The sequence below is a fragment of the Podarcis filfolensis genome (assembly GCF_964270895.1).
Source record: "Podarcis filfolensis genome assembly, chromosome: 14".
Taxonomy (NCBI): Eukaryota; Metazoa; Chordata; class Lepidosauria; order Squamata; family Lacertidae; genus Podarcis; species Podarcis filfolensis.
The window spans coordinates 48,237,697-48,257,187 of record NC_139616.1 but is presented as its reverse complement, the minus strand read 5'-3'; the positions used below and the strand labels follow the sequence as shown (position 1 = coordinate 48,257,187).

Below are 19,491 nucleotides of genomic sequence, written 5' to 3'. Positions count from 1 at the left end.
AGGCAGGAACCAGCAACCAACAATGTTGCTCCTGCAACTTGGGACTGGGGCTGGCCGGCTTTTATCTGCCCCGAGGCATAGGGCGGCCCTGATCCTCTGGTGACTCACCTCTCCTGGCCTGGAGGCGAGCACTCCTCCTGTGGGAACTTAGTTCCCTCCGCCTCTCTGCCCTGAGCCTCTGCAGCTCAGGAGAGGCTGGAGGGTTACCAGACCCAGAGGCAACCTCAGCTTCCTCTGCCGGGGCTGAGAGTGGAGCACCTGCAGGCAATGGGTCCTCCATGACCTCAGGAGCCAGAGCAGGCTCAGCTGATCCTCAGCTGAGGATCCAGCACAGGTGAGGACCCTTCAGGCTCAGGCCCCAGCCCCGGCTCAGCTGGTTCTGGAGGTGGGGGGATCCTGTGCAGGCTGGGATCCCTCAGGTTCAGCATCCAAGTCCGAATCCCAGGCCATCACACCACGTTGGCTCTGCATTCCACTTTAGCACGAATGGAGAACTTCTCCAGATGTTTCTGGGCTCCAACTCCCTTCAGCCTTGACCATTCATGCTGGCTGATAGGAGCTGAAGTTCAGGTAACACCTGGAGAGTCATAGATTACCCCATTCTTATCTTAGAATTATTTTAGGTAGCAGAGTTTGGAAATATGTCTGGCAGAGATATTGAAGGTCAACTGCCAGTAAGAGTTTAATGGGAGTGGGGAATTTGTGGCTCTCTGGATGCTGTTGGACTCCAAATCCCATCAGCTCCATGTAGCATGGCCAATGGCCAGAGATGGAGTCTATCTAAGAGCATCTGGAAAGCCACAGATCCTTCAACCCCTGGAGTCCAGATGGACCAATGGGCTGGCTCTGCACAAAGCAACTTCAAAGATCCCTTGGGCAGCTTTTTGACACATTCAAGTATATGAATCTAAAGTATTTTTTTACTCCATGCTTCAGTCAAAGCACTTCTTTGAGAGCGGCTTATCACATTTGATAAGAGGATGGACCTCGCCTTCAGATAATCTAAAAGTCAGAACAGGGGAGGGAGATTTTGTGCTGGCTTTGCCCACCTGCCTTGCCGCACCCTCCAGCCCTCTAGGAGCCTTCAGAAGGGAGCTGTTTCCAGATCAAGAACTGTGACTTTGTCATTTGGTTTCCCCTCAGCTGCCCCACCTCCAGCCCATGGAAACTTCAGAAGGGAGTTGCTGCCAGGGGCTTTATTTGTATGGGTATTTTAATGAGTGATGGGTGTGTGGAGTGTGTGTGTGTGTGAATTCAACAGTGCTAAGTTTACTTTTTGGTTGCTGTTTTGTTAGTACTGTTAATACTGTTTTATAGGTTATGAATTCTGTAGTTTGTTAATTCTGTAATATGACTTCTGTTGTAATTGTGATGGTTAGCTTATTTTTGTAGTTGTTTTATGAATAGACTTTTACGGATTGCAATTGTTTTGCCGGCAGTTTTTCATTGTTTAATTCGGTTTGTTAATTGTTCTATATCTGTGATGTTCTATTATATATTATTGCCATTAATTTTTTTGTAAGCCGCTTTGCAAGTCATTTGAATCTAAAGCAGGATAGAAGTAAAATAAATCAAACACAGCAGGAAAAGGGACAGAGAGAGAGAGGAAGCTTTTAAAAAAACAAACAAAAAACAGCAGTAAACCTGGGCACCAGTTCTTAATAACAAAGTTGTTGTGCATGTTCTTGGAAAGGAACATTGAAGCATGCTCCCTGTGGCTTCTACATTCATTCTTTGGCTGATGGACCGGGTTTGGTTGGTTTCATGTGAAGTACCGTATTTTTTGCTCTATGACTCACTTTTTCCCTCCTAAAAAGTAAGGGGAAATGTGTGTGCGTCTTATGGAGCGAATGCAGGCTGCGCAGCTATCACAGAAGCCAGAACAGCAAGAGGGATTGCTGCTTTCGCTGCGCAGCGATCCCGCTTGCTGTTCTGGCTTCTGAGATTCAGAATATTTTTTTCTTGTTTTCCTCCTCCAAAAACTAGGTGTGTCTTGTGGTCTGGTGCGTCTTATAGAGCGAAAAATACACTATTTGTTTGAAAACCAGACCATTTGATGGCCCTGGCTTTGGGGGAGCCAGAGTAGAGGGCCTTAATGCAGAAGGGGATTTTGCTTCCAAGGATTCTTTTGCTATTAGACAAGAGTTTTATGCAATAAAGAAAAGTGGGAGGGAGGTTTCTGCGTGCCTCTGAATCAGCAGATTGCATCCCAATAGAAAAGAGCGTGAACTCGCATTCATTCAGATGCCGGCATTTATTTCTGAAAGGTAAATCTGCATTGATAAGGTCGGATCGGAATATCCGGCCCAGAAATTTCCCTGTTCTGTATTCTCGCTGCTGTGAAGTGACAAAAGGAATCTCTGTCACTCAGCGGTGGAAATAAAGCTGGGATTAGCCGAGAGAGAATTCCCATGAATAATTGCCCCCCACCCATTTCCCCGATCGCACATATTTTCATTTGGGCTTATTTGTATGGGTTGAGATACAGCAGCAAACACGACTACAGAGAACTTGGAGCCAAGATAAAAAGTGTAGCACTTAATGGGCATTTGAATTTAAGAATAAAAGGTTTCTTTCCTCTCCATTACTCTTATCATTTTAGGAAAGTAATGATCTGGCATTCTCATGTATATTTTGGAGGCGACTCCAGGAGGCATCGAAATAAATCTTCAGAAATGCATTCAGAGCAGAGTTATGTGTTTTAGAGCATTAATCTCAGCCCTAAAATAAGAGGGACTCATAATAGTCACTGGGATGTAAACAAAGGCTGAGATGCTCCTGTGGTTATGTATCCCCCAGTAAACTGGACATACGCAACCCACAAAAAAAGAGAGCAGGGAAATGAAGGGAAATAAAACAGAAGAACATCTATTCCAGCATCCTGTTCTCACAGTGGCCAACCAGATGCCTCTATTGAGAAACTAGCAAGCAGGATTCAAGCACAAGAGTCCTCTCCCCTCCTGCAGTTTCCAACAACTGGTCTTCAGAATAATAATAATAATAATAATAATAATAATAATAATAATAACAATTTTTTATTTATATCCCGCCCTCCCCAGCCGAAGCTGGGCTCAGAGCGGCTAACAACAGTAAAAGTAACACAGTTTACATAAAATCGCAATCAATTAACTGAAATACATTCTAAAATCAATTAATTCTAAAATCAGTTCAGAATCAAATTAATGGCAACCATTGGGCTAGACTTCTATGAGGATTACAGAAGGAGGGGGTCAGACTGTGCCTCGGCCAAAGGCCTGGTGGAACAGCTCTGTCTTGCAGGCCCTGCGGAAAGATGTCAAGTCCCGCAGGGCCCTAGTCTCTTGAGACAGAGTGTTCCACCAGATCGGGGCCACGGCCAAAAAAGCCCTGGCTCTGACTGAGGCCAGCCTAACCTCCCTGTGGCTCGGGATCTCCAAGATGTTTTTGTCTGAAGACCGTAAGGTCCTCTGTGGGACATACCAGGAGAGGCAGTCCCATAGATACGAGGGTCCTAGGCCATATAGGGCTTTAAAGGTTAAAACCAGCACCTTAAACCTGATCCTGTACTCCACCGGGAGCCAGTGCAGCTGGTATAACACCGGGTGAATGTGATCTCACGGCGAGGAGTCTTGCCGCAGCATTCTGACCCGCTGGAGTTTCTAGGTCAGTCTCAAGGGCAGCCCCACATAGAGTGAGTTACAATAATCTAGCCTGGAGGTGACCGTCACGTGGATCACAGTGGCTAGGTCAGGGCGAGAGAGGTAAGGAGCCAACTGCTTAGCTTGGCGGAGATGAAAAAATGCCGCCTTTGTTATAGCTGCAATCTGCGCCTCCATGGAAAGGGAGGTGTCGAAGATTACACCCAAACTCTTAACGGATGGTGCTGGCACTAATTGCGCCCCCACAAGAGATGGGAGTTGCCCCCCCATCCCATATCATCCTGACCCAGCCAAAGGACCTCTGTCTTTGAAGGATTTAACTTCAACCAGCTCCCACAGCATGTGTGTCTCCACCTGTGGAGGCAGGGAACAGCCATCATGGCCAACAAGAACTGAGATACATCATGAGAGCAAGCGCAGTGTTGGCGCATCTCCAAGTGACAGCTGGCTACCCAGATTTTTTACTTATTTACCTTAATAACACAGGCCTTGGAAGGGCATTTCCGCATGGCCCAAGTGAGAACTTGCCACACAGTGATTGGCAGGCAGGGGAGATGCTGCATTTAGGTCAGTTGGACGCAGCAGGCAGCGGGCAGCATCACAGAGTCCTGGGCTGGGCATGTGGCTAAAGGCCCGTGGTGAAAAGAAGGGATTAAGTCAGTGGTGCAGAAGGGGGCCTGTTGACTTTGTCCATGGAGTTTTCTTGGCAGGGATACTGGACTGGCTTGCCGGTTCCTCCTCCAGGTGGATCACGTTTGGTCCAAACTCTCCACTATGACCTGTTCATCTTGGGTGCCCTGCTCGGCATAGTTCATAGCTTCTCTGAGTTATTCAAGCCCCTTCACCACAGCAAGGCAGTGATCCATGAAGGGCATCATCTTAAGACAGCATCTTAAAAAGCAGAGACATCATCTTGCCGACAAAGTTCCGTATAGTAAAAGCTATGGTTTTCCCAGTAGTGATGTATGGAAGTGAGAGCTGGACCATAAAGAAGGCTGATCGCCGAAGAATTGATGCTTTTGAATTCTGGTGCTGGAGGAGACTCTTGAGAGTCCCATGGACTGCAAGAAGATCAAACCTCTCCATTCTTAAGGAAATCAGCCCTGAGTGCTCACTGGAAGGACAGATCCTGAAGCTGAGGCTCCAATACTTTGACCACCTCATGAGAAGAGAAGACTCCCTGGAAAAGACCCTGATGTTGGGAAAGATGGAGGGCACAAGGAGAAGGGGACGACAGAGGACGAGATGGTGGGACAGTGTTCTCGAAGCTACCAGCATGAGTTTGACCGAACTGCAGGAGGCAGTGGAAGACAGGAGTGCCTGGTGTGCTCTGGTCCAGGGGGTCATGAAGAGCCGGGCACGACTAAACGACTAAACAACAAGAGGAGGGGGCAGGTTGCAAGGAGAGTGCAGGAAGAGGCAGGAGGCCCCAACCAGATCCAGGGATCCAGTAGCCCCTTGGGCAAGGGGGAAGAAGCAACTGGCTCAAACAGAGCACAACACAAGTCTTATATCCCAAGAGCAGGTCTTGGCGGTTGTTGGAGCACTGGTATCCTTAATAACATAAGCGAAGCCTGCAAGATCAGGCCTGCAAGATCCAGCACAGCATCCCATTCTCACAGTGGCCATTTATTTAGAATCATAGAGTTGGAAGGGACCCTGAGGGTCATCTAGTCCAACCCCCTGCCACGCAGGAATCACAGCTAAAGCATCCATGGCAGTCCAACTTCTGTTTAAAAACCTCAAATAGAGTCTAAAACCTCCTGAGAGAGTCTGTTTCACTGTCAAACACGATATGATACGATACGATAATCTTTATTGTCATTGTCCCATAGAGAACAATGAAATTGGAAAAAAAAATCTACATAAGACATTCAAAACCAACAAGCCTGCTATCCCAGCTATCCCAACCTGTTTAGCCCCCTAGAAACTCTGATACCCCATTTTGAAAATACAATACACTCCCATAGAGACTCCTTACACCACGTTTAAAACCAAAATCACATTTGGATAGAAACTGTTTCTCAGGCTGTCAGAAAGTTCTTCCTGAAGAACTTTTACTGTCAGAAAGTTCTTCCTGAAGTTTAGTCAGCATCTCCTTTCCTGTAACTTGAAGCCATGGGTTCGAGTCCTACCCTCCAGAGCGGGAGAAAACAAGCTTGTTCCCTCTTCCGTATGACAGCCCTTGAGATATTTGAAGATGACGATCATATCTCGTCTCAGTCTCCTCTTTTCCAGGCTAAACATACCCAGCTCCTTCAACCGTTCCTCATCAGGCTTGGCTTCCAAATTTATTTCCCTATTATTTGCTATCCCACCTTTTTCTCCAAGGAGCTCAAGGTGGCATACCTGGTTCTCCCCATCCTCATGTCATCGTCACTACAACCCTGTGCCGTAGGTTAGGCTGAGAGGCAGTGAGTGTTCCAAGGTGAGCTTCATCATGGCCCAGTGGGGATTTGAACCCTGGTCTCTCAGCTCCTAGCCCAGCACTCTAACCATTGGCTCCTCCATATCCAGAGGGCAAGCAGAGAAGGCTGTTCCAGAGTCGTGGTGGATCTTGAGGTCTCAAATTCCAGTGGTGCCCAGTGACACCAAAATTCAGCACCCCTTCACCTCTCACAATCCATTCTGAGTCATTGTTGTGGCGTCCCCTGTAGCACCCCCAAGGCTTTGCGCCCAATGCCCTAAATCCACCTCTATCCAGAGTCAACTTGACTGGGACAACAGCATTCAGACAGACCCTGTTCCTCTGAATTTGTAGTAGTAGTAGTAAAGGTAAAGGTAAAGGGACCCCTGAACATTAGGTCCAGTCACAAACGACTCTGGGGTTGCGGCGCTCATCTCGCTTTATTGGCCGAGGGAGCCGGCGTACAGCTTCCAGGTCATGTGGCCAGCATGACTAAGCCGCTTCTGGCGAACCAGAGCAGCGCACAGAAACGCCATTTACCTTCCCGCCGGAGCGGTACCTATTTATCTACTTGCACTTTGACGTGCTTTCGAACTGCTAGGTTGGCAGGAGCAGGGACTGAGCAACGGGATTCGAACCGCCAACCTTCTGTTCGGTAAGTCCTAGGCTCTGTGGTTTAACCCACAGCGCCACCCAGTAACAATCATAATACAGTTGTACCTTGGTTCTCGAATGGAATCCATTCTGGAAGTCTGTTCGACTTCCGAAAACATTTGAAAACCAAGACACAGCTTCTGACTGGCTTCAGGAGCTTCCGGCACTCAATCAGAAGCCGTGGAAACCGCGTCGGATGCTCGGCTTCCAAAAAACTTCTGCAAACTGGAACACTCGTGTCCAGGTTTTCGGCGTTCAGGAGTCAAAACGTTCAAGTCACAAGGCATTCGAGAACCAAGGTATGACTGGAAGAAGAAGATGAAGATGAAGATGAAGATGAAGAAGAAGAAGAAGAAGGCTTTCGGAAGGCTTTTGTTTTGCTGGAGAGTATATTGGTTTGCAGTGGGTGGATGGTTAATCATGAACATAATGCTAATATTGCAAAAAGTCTGCCCAACAATCTAAGTGACAACTCAACAACGTGGAAGGTACTGTCATTAAATCTCAAAAGAAAGGTTTGGACAACAGCCCGGATTGGGGTGGTTTAACAACTTGGGAGTTGCTGCGTTGTTAAACTTCAAAGGATAAACTTGCACAACAGTCCGGATTGGAAGATTGGAATGAAGTCAGGAAAAGCTGCGCTGCTAAATAGACAGTTGAAAAAAAATATATTTACAAATAAAGCTGTATTCGATGGATGAAAGGATATATGATTTTGGACATGACTGAGAATCGCATAGCCAAGGACGGAGAACTTTAAAGTGTTAAGATCAGAAGGCGGAAAATATGAAAGCAACGAATGAAGATTTGGAGATATGCTTCTGAGGTCCAGACTATGGGTAGCTCGGAAAAATTAATAATTACAATTTGAACTACAATTTGGTTGTTTTCTTTATTTTAGTTTATTATTTCAAATTGGATTATGGTTCGGATATCTTGATTGGCTGTTTTTATTGGAAAATCAATAAAAGTGATATTTTTAAAAAAATTATGAACATAATGCTCAATGGGAGTCTAGGGAGCCGGGTACCAACCCCCTCTTTGCATTTCAGATACTTTTTCCTTCTTTAGAAACCGCAAACAGCATCCCGCGCCTACAGAGGTATCTACAAAGACATCTTTCTTCCCCTTTCCCAAAACGCACCAGAAGAGCAGCGTCTATCGCGGGGAAGAACATCTTTACAAATCCGAGACAGGGCTGCAAAATAAACAAGTGTTTCTCCACCTGCCTTTCACAACGCATTCATCTGAAAAGGAGCCTGGGCTCCGGAGTGGCCTTTTAGACCTATATTTAGTCAAATCCAAAACAGATGCTGCTAACTGCATTAAAGAGAGGAAGGAATAAAAAAGACAAAACGATAGCTTGGAAGATGCCTCCCCATTAGAGACCGGCTAAGAAGATGGTGGTGGGGGGGGAATGCAGGGTGACGGTCAGGATTCATCAGACTGACAGGTCTTCTCTGCAGCTCAAAAAAAGCCACTGTTGACACAGCAGGTTCAGAGAAAGGCCTAACAAGGCGAAAGGGAGAGAAATCAGTTAATAAAACATTTGCTGCCTCACCCAATTATCTGGGAGCGCAGCAGGGAAGGTGTCACTGCGTCTGTCAGGCCCACCCCCACCTACTTCTGCAGGAAGGCCAAGAGATGCAATTTAGACGTAACCAGGAGAGAGGGGAGACAGAGGGGCTGCCCCCCTTGTTGGTTCAGCTCAGGGGGGTGGGCAACAGCTATTTGGTTCCCCAGGATGAGGACGGGCTTGGGCATTTAGGGCAACGCACAGGCACCTTCCTGAATAGAGAGGCTCGTGCGCTGGGGGTCTTTTGAATTTAGAGAAAAGGGCCGAAGAGAAAAAAGGGGGAATGGCAGGGCTTTTTTTTAAAGGGGGCTATTCCCTCTCTCAGGGACGCGGGTGGTGCTGTGGGTTAAACCACAGAGCCTAGGACTTGCCGATCAGAAGGTCGGCGGTTCGAATCCCCGCAACAGGGTGAGCTACCGTTGCTCAGTCCCTGCTCCTGCCAACCTAGCAGTTCGAAAGCACGTCAAAGTTCAAATAGATAAATAGGTACCACTCCGGCGGGAAGGTAAACGGCGTTTCCGTGTGCTGCTCTGGTTCGCCAGAAGCGGCTTCGTTGTGCTGGCCACATGACCCGGAAGCTGTACGCTGGCTCCCTCGGCCAATAAAGCGAGATGAGTGCCGCAACCCCAGAGTCGTCCACGACTGGACCTAATGGTCAGGGGTACCTTTACCTTTATCTTTATTCCCTCTTTCAGAGGTTCTGGTGAGGCTGGTTTGACAACCAACCAGAAACCAAGTCTTTACAGTCATACCTCATGTTATGTCTGCTTCATGTTACATTCTTTCAGGATATGTCCAAGAAAGGGTTACTTCTGGGTTTCGCCACTCGTGCATACGCAGATGCGCAAAATGACGTCAGGCACATGCGCAGAAACAGCAAATCGTAACCTGCGCGTGCGCAGATGCAGGTTGCGTTCTTTTCATGTTGTGAACGGGCCTCCGGAATGGATCCCATTCACAACCAGAGGTACCACTGTAGTGCCTTAGGCTCTGTCCTGTGGAACTCTCTGCCAATAGAGATTCAGTGGGCGCAGGGGCGGAGCTAGCTGCTCAGGCACCAGGAGTGGGGGGGCAGGGTGAGCCGCCCACGGGGGCACCACGGCAAGCTGCCCACGGAGTCCGCCTGGCAGACGTAAGCTCTACGCTGCCATTTTAGGCAGCACAGGGTCTTGAGCCACCGCGTCACTCCCAGGAGATATGTGTGGCTCAGGTGCACTGCAGGCCAGGCCCCACAGTACGTGCCACCGCCCCCCACAGTGTGCCATTTTGTCACCCCCCTCATGGATGACACCCGGGGCAGACCGCACCCCCCACACCCCTTCCTATGCCCCTTAGTGGGCACCTTCTGTGCCAATTTATAGGCGTCTGGTGAGAACTGTTATGCTCCACCAAGCCTATGTAGGCAGTTAAGAGTACATCCTTTCACAATGGTCAACTGATGCCTGTTTTGAACTTTTAAAACTATTTTCATTGTATGGTTTATGTTTTTATTGCTGTAAACTGCTTTGATATGTTTTTTATGACACAACTGCATACACATATTTTAAACAAACAAACAAACAAATAAATAAAATACAGTTCCAGAGTTCCTCATGAAGAGGGATTAATCGTTAACCCACTCCAGGAAATGTAGCTGAGGGAAGAGATGCAACAACAGCAGCAAGAATACTTATTGCAAAGTATTGGAAGACACAAGAGTTACCCACGCTGGAAGAGTGGCAGATGAAGGTGATGGATTATATGGAATTGGCGGAAATGACTGGCAGAATCCGTGACCTGGGAGAAGAGTTGGTGGAAGAAGACTGGAAGAAATTTAAAGACTACCTTCAGAAACACTGTAAAATTAATGAATGTTAAAATGATGTTGGACTGAAAATAAGTGGCATTAGCAACAAAGTTAATAAGAATATGCAAAAATGAAAATGGTGACATGAAAATGTCAAATCTTCACCAAGGCTAACTATCCAGACTGGTCCTACATGGGTCAGAAAAAAAGCCAGGGAAGTCCCCAAATAGGAGTTCCATTACAGAAGGAAAAGGAAAGAGGAAAAGGAAAGAGGGGGAGGGGATCAGGCTGGTTCCAAGCCAAAGGCCAGGTGGAACAACTCCGTCTTACAGGCCCTGCGGAAAGAAATCAGATCCTGCAGGGCCCTGGTCTCAGGAGACAGAGCGTTCCACCAGGCCGGGGCCAGTGTTGAAAAGGCCCTGGCTCTGGTTGAGGCTAATCTAACTTCCTTAGGGCCCAGGACCTCTAGGGTGTTGCTATATATGGACCTTAAGGTCCTCTGTGGGGCATACCGGGATAGGCGGTCCGGTAGGTACGAGGGTCCTAGGGCTTTAATGGTCAAAACCAGCACCTTAAATCTGACCCTGTACTCCACTGGGAGCCAGTGCAGCTGGAAAAGCACTGGGTGAATATGCTCCCATGTCAGAGACCCCATGAGGAACCTCGCTGCAGTATTCTGCACCCGCTGGAGTTTCTGGGACAGCTTCAAGGGCAGCCCCGTGTAGAGTGCATTACAGCAGTCAAGCCTGAAGGTGGCCGTCGCATGGATCACTGTGGCCAGGTCGGGGCGGGAAAGGTAAGGGTCCGACTGCTTGATGCGGCAAAGGTATGGTGTGAATGTGACATAAAACTACATAGACCACTGGTCAGTGGATCGACAGGGCAAACACCAATGCAACGTCACACTGCGCAACCTTCCCCCAATTATTTCTAGCAAAAGCCACACATGTTAAACCAGCCTCTGATTCCTAGTCAACAAGGCGTCTTTTTCTTCTTACGCCGGGAATGTGTTCAAACGGCGCATCTTTGAGATGGAAATAACGAGGCCCTGGAGCCTCCTTTCCTTTCCCCACGCAAGCCAGCAGAACAGATCTATATTGTTTCCTTCACATCTAGAAGAAAATATTTGCTTATAAAGGAGCGTGTGTGTATACAGACCGGCGCTCCTTTTTGTGGAAGCGCTCCAGCCCTCTCCGCTAACGTGAGCGCCTGTAGAGTCCCGTCCGCATCCTCGCTACAAGCTACACTCAGCAAAGGGATTCGTCTCAAGGTCTCAGATAGGTGGGTGAGAGACTTGTTTATCCTCTGGTGCTCATAAGCCAGTGTCAATAATGTCCCTTAAAAGACAAGATGGGAAACTGAACCCACCCTCAGCGTTTGCTCATGAAAAAATCATGGGGAGCGACCTCAGGTCACGTCAAAACAAAGTGAGGCCCACTGACACCGGATCGGCTGGGTTCATTAATAAGTAAAGGAGGAAAGCGTCAATAATTCAATTCATAAACAGCATATTCTCTTATGCCGTGGTGCTGGCAGGAGCCCAGACCCTGTGCGGAAGTTGTCAGGGCCAGGGGGACCGTAGCATAAAGCGCAGGGACTTGTCAGGGCAGCCCCAACTCCAAGGGGGACCTCTGCCTACCCACGGCCCCAAAGACAGACCATAGCCCAGGGGGTGGGAAACATTGTTAACCTGTGGAACGCCCTCCCACAGGAGGGCAGTGATGGTCACCGACTTGGACGGCTTTGAAAGAGATTTAGGCAAATTCAGATATACAGTGGACCCTCTAGTTATGTACCGCTCTGGATAAGTAACTTTTGGGTTATGAAAGCGGCAAACCTGGAAGTGTATACTTCCGGGTTTCGCCACGCACACATGTGCAGAAGAGGCCCATCTGCCTATGGACTTTCTGGGTTGCGGACGAACCCCTGGAATGAATTTAATTCATATCCGGAGGGTCCACTGTATACATTTCACTGATTTTACAATCCTTTTGACATTTTGAAACTTGACTTCCTTTCCCCTCTTCCTGCAGTTCCTTAAATTTGTTTTTAATATCTTCTGCATATCCAAATTAATAACTTACTCATTTATTTATCTTCTTTAAATATATACTCTTATGTAACTGCAGGTTATTACAATAACCCTGCCAGTGTTTCTATCTGTTTACAATTTATCTGTAAATATTGAAGAAACCATTTCCATTCTTTTGTAAAAAATAATAATTGTTACCTTGATTTCTCATTCTTCCGGTAAATTTTGCCATTTCTGCATATTCCACAAGTTTTTTCTATCCCTCCTTCCTTTGCTGGGACTTCTTCTTCTTTCCATTTTTGGGCAAGTAACATTCTTGCTGCTGTAATCGTATACATGAATAAGTTTCTATATAATTTAGGTAGTTCTGTTCCTATAATTCCCAAGAGAAAGGCTTCTGGGTTTTTTTGCAAACATTATTTTGAACATCTTTTTCATTTAATTGTATAACATTTCTCAGTAAGCCTTAACCTTACTGCAATGTAAAAATGTTTCAAAGCGATCATATACCTTTACACAGTGCTTTTTTTCTGGGGGAGATGTAGGGGTACGCATACCCCTAAACATTTTGTGAATCTAACGGGAGAAGAAACTAATTTTTTAAAATAAAAAAAATTGTTACTTCTCTAGCACGGTGAACTGTATGTTCCATTGCTATTCCCTATGTCCATTTGCTGTATTTAATTTCCCCAGTTGGAACGATAAAATGGTGATTTTCTTGAGTCAAAACGAGAGTACCCCTAAACCTTTCTTTAGAAAAAAAGCACTGTCTTTACAGTTACTGATTTGAAGGTGTTTGTGGAAAGTATCCACCAGTCATCAAATGCCTGGATTAGCAGGTCTGCCTTTTCAGCAGAAAGTCATTAATGAGAAAGAGAGAGAGAGAGAGAGAGAAGGAGAGAGAGAGCTCACCTTGCAAATAATAATTAAAAACAACATTTGGGAGCATCAGGAATAATGTTTGGCTGGATCCAAAAGTTGTTTCATTGTTATATATATTTTTTCCTTCACTGGGGTTCTCATTTGTTTAATTGGGATTTTTTTTTTTGGTAATCTAGCTTAACTGGAAAATGAAAAAACGATGACATTTTACAGGCTGTTAGTCTTCTAAGTGGATGGTGCCTTATGGTATTTAAAAACTGTTTTGCAAACAGCCAAGTTATTTTACATTGGTGGGGGGGAAGGTTGCCAAGTTTCACGCGTGTGAGAACAGAAACCGCCCCCCCACTGTACTGCTGAACATTTCTTCTGAATACGCTCCATCGTAGAGATGCCAAATATTTGCCATGCGTCGCTTCTCCAAATTTCCCAGGGTGCAAATTTCTCATCCCTTGCAAATTATATCAGCTGGGAAACTTGGCAGCTTGGATAGGCTGGGTGATGGAACTGGGGGTTAGGGAAGGGTGTTTTTAATTTTTGCTTTATTTGATTCTTTCTTGGCTTCTCATGACTTTCCATTGCGAAATGAGGAACATGTTTAATCAGAGCGGCAGGGAGGTATGCTAGGCTGGGAGGCCGAAGGTTTGCCATCTACGTACTCATCCCGTGAATAATGAAAAGGGGCATTTCATTGTACGGCTCACCAGACTGGGCCAAGCCTGACATTTCCTTTTTATTTATTTGGATTTTATGTATTTAATACATCCTTGGGTTGGGCATATTAACCTCAAAGCGGTTTCTAAAAAAGATAAAACAATCAAATCGCAAATAAGGAAAATTAACGGCAATAATTTTAAATGTTCAAAATAGATTAAAACTTGCACCAGCTTCCTAAGTATCTGGGTAAGTAAAAGGTAAAGGGACCCCTGACCATTAGGTCCAGTCGTGGACGACTCTGGGGTTGTGGGGCTCATCTCGCTATATTGGCCGAGGGAGCCGGCGTACAGCTTCCGGGTCATGTGGCCAGCATGACTAAGCCACTTCTGGAGAACCAGAGCAGCACACGGAAACGCCGTTTACCTTCCCGCCGGAGCGGTACCTATTTATCTACTTGCACTCTGATGTCCTTTTGAACTGCTAGGTTGGCAGGAGCAGGGACGAGCCACGGGAGCTCACCCCATTATGGGGATTTGAACCGCCGACCTTCTGATCGGCAAACCCTAGGCTCTGTGGTTTAACCCACAGCACCACCCGCGTCCCCCAAGTATCTGGGTAGGCTTGTCTAAAGAATGTTTTTTTTTGCAGGCCCCGAAAATAGTGCAGTGAAGGTGCCTGGCAGGTGTCAATAGGCAGGGAGTTCCAAAGTGTAAATGCTGCTGCATGAATAGATTGATTTCTCAGAAAAGTTACGTTGATCAAAGCAGTCAAGTGGGCATATCTTCTTCTTCTTTGGCGATCCCTCGTAGCCAAGTAAGATTGTCTTCCATGAACACTGTCTTAACAGTGAGTCCATAAGTTTTATTTATAACATTTCCAACATAAATAATAAATGTTGGAAATATAAAGAAAATGAAGGTACATTCTTTCACCTTTGGTGGACATGCCCAAGGATTAAGGCTTTCTGAGAGATGATCTATAATGAAATGAAAAAGGTATTTAAATATACCTTCCTGAAGAAACCAGAGGCCTTCTTCCTGGGCATAGTCGGCCAATTGGTGCAAAAGAAGGATAGAACTCTCTTTATGTATGCAACAACAGCAGCAAGAATACTCATCGCAAAGTATTGGAAGACACAAGATTTACCCACCCGGGAAGAATGGCAGATGAAGCTGATGGACTATATGGAACTGGCGGAAATGACTGGCAGAATCCGAGACCAGGGAGAAGAGTCGGTAGAAGAAGATTGGAAGAAATTTAAAGATTATCTACAGAAATATTGTAAAATTAAGGAATGTTGTTTTTTTTTTATTAAATATTTATTGGCATTTTCAAGAAACACACAACAAAACAAAACAGAAAAAAAACAAACAAAAAACAAAAAACACAAAAATACATAATATTCAAAACTAAACAAAGAAAAAAAAATAGAAAAAAACCACCTAAAATTTCTGATACTTATTATTCTTAACCTTATTTCTCAGACCTCCTCACACCTCCCCTTCTTGTATTCCAATTTAAATTGTCAGTTCAGCAAGTCCTTAACTTATTTCTTTACCTTAACTTAAACATTTGTTCTAACATACTATTGTTTTACTTTACTTCTTTTTTCCATTTCCTCAATTTATTTCTAACAGCCTTATTTTCAATTAATTTAAAAAGAAAAAACCAATTTTACCTTATTAAAATCACACATCAATACTTATACCTCATTAATTATTCTTAAGCCTTTTTCCTAAAGTCGACCAAAATTTCCCTTCCACGATTTACCCAATTTCCTTACCACTAACAAAATATAAAAAGCAAATTATCCTTATGTACCCTTTGGATTCCCAACCTCCACCCACCCTTCTCCCGGTTCCAGTCCCCAACCAATATCCATCAGTCTTTATGTTATTTATTTAGCCTGGAGATCTCACGTCCGAGGCCCTTATATCTCTCTCAGTTCCTTTCTGCCGGTCTCTTTGATAGTCCTTGATGTTAAGCCCCAAGTCTCGGAGGGGCTCCGGCCCAACAGACTCCATGTTACTTCCAGCCAGTCCTCCATACTTAAAAACAAAGCCTATGGGGTACTCCAACTCTTGTTTCAGATTTCTTTCAGATCCATATGTCCCCAAAGCTCCAGCTTTCACCTTCAACAAATTTGTAATCCTCAGGTCTTCAGATCTCCTCCAAAGGGGATCTCTCCATTTTCCAAAGTCCCATTCAGACCAGGCTTTCCACATCCAATTTTTATTGTCCTTTTTTATCATCATGTCAGGCCTCATATTGTAACTCTCCTTTGACTCCTGCAAATCTCCTGCTCCTCCTTCATTTTCTTCAAAAACAACATATTGCTCCATCATATCTACACTTTCAGTTTCATGTATTTGTTCAGTTGAATAGGCTTCCTGTTTCAAGTCCTTATCAGGCTCAAAACTGTTGTTTACTGTCCAGTGTAGTAATGATACCTCTGTAGACAAAGCATTGTATTCATCTTGCAAGTTTCCCAAGAGAACGAGTGCTCTGTCCAATTCTGCTTGGATTTTACATACTCCAGCCATTTTTGTGGTGTAGTGTCCCTATTACCCCTCTAGGGGGATTTTAGTTCCTTAATGTTCCTTTCGGCTCAAAACCAAAAGTCCAGTTATTTTGTATCAGCCCTCCTTATTTTCAACAAGTTGTACCAAATAAACCAGCAAAAACAGCAGAAACAATGTTCTCTTTTTCCAGCTGACAGCTCACTTGACAGCTGTCAAAATCCTCAATACAACAGGCTTTCTCATAGGACGTTCCAGGGTCTCGGGGGGGGGGGGTGAAATTTCAGCTCCCAAAATTCTTTTTATCCTCCAGTAAATCTTCTTATAGTGTCGAAACCGTGAAGTCAGGATCTTTCATTAAAAAGAAACAAGAAACAAATTCTCTCGACCTTAGCTGCCCAGTCCTTTGCTTTAAATTGTTTACAAAGAGGGGGGGTGGACTTCCTTTTTAGCCCCTTCCCGCTCGTTCCAAATCCAAAATTAAAAAATTTTAAGATTCCAATCTCCGTATTACTCACGGGTTTATATTTTAGAGTCCAATCGGTCTTGGAAGAAGTTGGCGCTCTCTGTCAATGGCTTGCGGCTTCACTCCGTAGGCGAGGGAGTACTCTCAGCACCACGCCCCACCCTGCCTCCGTTCCGAAGCCTTTAAAAAGGCTCCGTCGCGGATTGGGGGGGCGCAAATGGTGCCCGCCGAGTCTCTGTGTTCACAGGCATCCGCGCCTGTGATTTTAAGGGTCTCCGCTTCGCCGCAGCGGCCAGACCCAGACGCTACGGAGCCGATTCCCTCCGGAGCTCGGAGGGAATCCGCCATTAAACAATGGCGCCAACCCGGAAGTCCAAAATTAAGGAATGTTAGAGGGATGTTGGAATGAAGTTATGTGGTTTTAGCAGTAATGTTACAAAGGGGTATGTAAAAATGGAGTGTTAACAGGTGAGAATGTAAAGTTACAATATATTAAGATAAACTATTAAGATAAAGGAAAAAATGGTAAGGATTTGCTGAAACAACTACTGAACTAGAATACAAAAAAGGGAGGTGTGAGGAGGTCAGGGAAACAAGCAAATGAAAGATAAGACATGGAAGGATTGACTTGTTTTTAACTGGTTTTACTTCTTTGTATTTTTTATTTTTTATTTTTTCTTACTCTTGTTTGTTTTGTTATTTTTTGTCATTTTTGTGATTGTTTGAAACTCTAATAAATATTATTTTAAAAAAATATACAGTGAGTCCGTAAGTGACTGTGGGGGTCAATTCTGGATCCACATGTCCTTCCACAGTGGGGACATTGGGTTCCGGGCAGGAGTTGATCACGGTGTGGATTTGCCAAGCGTGCCTTCCTCTTAGCACGTTTCTCCCTCGCGTCCTGAGTTCGAGTGTCTTCAAAGCCCATGACACCTTTGGTAAAGGCTGTTCTCCAATGGGAGCGCTCGCAAGCCAGTTTTTCCCAGCTGTTGATATTTATACTACATTTTAAAAGATTTGTCTTGAGAGAAGAAGAGGAGTTTGGATTTGATATCCCGCCTTTCACTCCCTTTAAGGAGTCTCAAAGCGGCTAACATTCTCCTTTCCCTTCCTCCCCCACAACAAACACTCTGTGAGGTGAGTGGGGCTGAGAGACATCAGAGAAGTGTGACTAGCCCAAAGTCACCCAGCAGCTGCATGTGGAGGAGCAGGGAATCAAACCCGGTTCACCAGATTACAAATCCACCGCTCTTAACCACTACACCACACTGGCTCTTTTGTTGAACCTCTTTTGTTGACCACCAGAATTATGCTTTCCATTTTAAAGTGGGCATATACAGGGCAAGGCAACCTTGACATGAAGGGAAAGATAGCAGACCACTCCGTTGCAGCTTCTCCCTTTCCCTGGGCATTTTTCTCTGGCATTGCATGAAACCCCGTGGAGTCAGGATGGATACTGGGAGATGTTTCCCGATCACTTGACTCTCATCTCTTCCTGGGAGTTGCTGGGATCTGTGTGTGTGGCTGCCCCCTGTGGCAAGTCGCTGAACTTCAGGCTGCAGCTTTTCAGCAAGCTGTACAGTCATACCTCAGGTTAAACCTGCTTCAGGTTGAGCGTTTTCAAGTTACGCTCCGCAGCGACCCGGAAGTAACGGAGTGTGTTACTTCTGGGTTTTGTCGCTCGTGCGTGCGCAGATGCTCAAAATTACGTCATGCACATGCGCAGAACGGATCCTGTTCGCATCCAGAGGTACCACTGTATAGGGCAGGGGTCAACAAACTTTTTCAGGAGGGGCCCGTCCACCATCCCTCAGACCTTGTGGGGGGCCAGACTGATGCTCTCCTGAAAGGACCCCCCTCTACCGAAAGGACCCGCCGACGCCACCACTCACGCCACAGCCACCAACGCCACCTCGTCTTCAGCAGTGTCGCCGTCATCCTCTGCCTCAGCCAGGGGTCCGCGAGGCACAAAGCCCATGCCACTGGGCTAGGCGATGGAGGCAGCTTCCCAGCTGCCACTGCTTCCTCCCGCTCAGCTCTTGGCCATAGATTGCTGCCTCAGCGGGAAGGAAGGGACTTCGCCCAGAGGCGTCCACGGCTTCAGATGGGGTGCAGGACCTTCCTGCAGCCCATCTGAAGCTGTGACAGTGTCGCAGAAGTCAGTCCCCACGCAGCAAGGCCTCCGCACAGTGCCGGTTTAGCGCAGGGACTGACAGAGTGGGCTGCAGGGTTCGCGGGCAGGATTTATGAGCCTGGTGGGCCGCATCTGGGCAGTAGTTTGCTGACCCCTGATATAGAATTTAGGACTGGACTGTGGTCACGTGATGTCCACACTAAAAGCAGCTACAGTGGTACCTCTGGTTGTGAATGGGATCCGTTCTGGAAGCACGTTCGCAACATGAAAAGAACGCAACCCGCAGCGGCGCGTCTGCGCACATGCGGGTTGCGATTCCCCACTTCTGCACGTGCGCGTGATGTCATTTTGCGTGTCTGCGCATGCATGAGCAGCGAAACCTAGAAGTAACCCTTTCTGGTACTTCCAGGTCACCATGTGTTATGTACTGAGTTGAATAGGATCCAAACTGCAGCAGTCTGATTGGTCCTAGAACAATAGGATTCAGAATGCAGCAGTCAGATTGGTCCTAGAACAATGCAGCAGTATGATTGGTTGGCAGGAACCACCCAATCATGCTCCAGATAGAAGTGAATCCACAACCTGATTGGCTTACAGTAGAATTCCGGAATTAGCCAATCATGTGCAGCCCATTGTGTAAATAATGTATATAAAGCAGATACTTTGAGGGGACTTTCATTCATTCCTCCTCACCACTATGAGCTGAATAAAGAGCATGAAATCACTTTGCGACTCTGAGTATA

The 19,491-nt window shown here is 46.1% G+C and overlaps 1 protein-coding gene across 1 annotated transcript in view; it reads right to left on the bottom strand.

Moving 5' to 3' along the window:
• Positions 1-18,646, bottom strand: part of ELFN1 (extracellular leucine rich repeat and fibronectin type III domain containing 1) — a 269,308-nt gene extending 250,662 nt beyond the window's left edge. Inside the window, exon 1 of the mRNA XM_083585663.1 lies at positions 18,527-18,646. The gene's annotated coding sequence lies outside the window, so the exon portion shown is untranslated. The remainder of the gene's footprint in view (positions 1-18,526) is intronic.
• Positions 18,647-19,491: the final 845 nt, after the last annotated feature.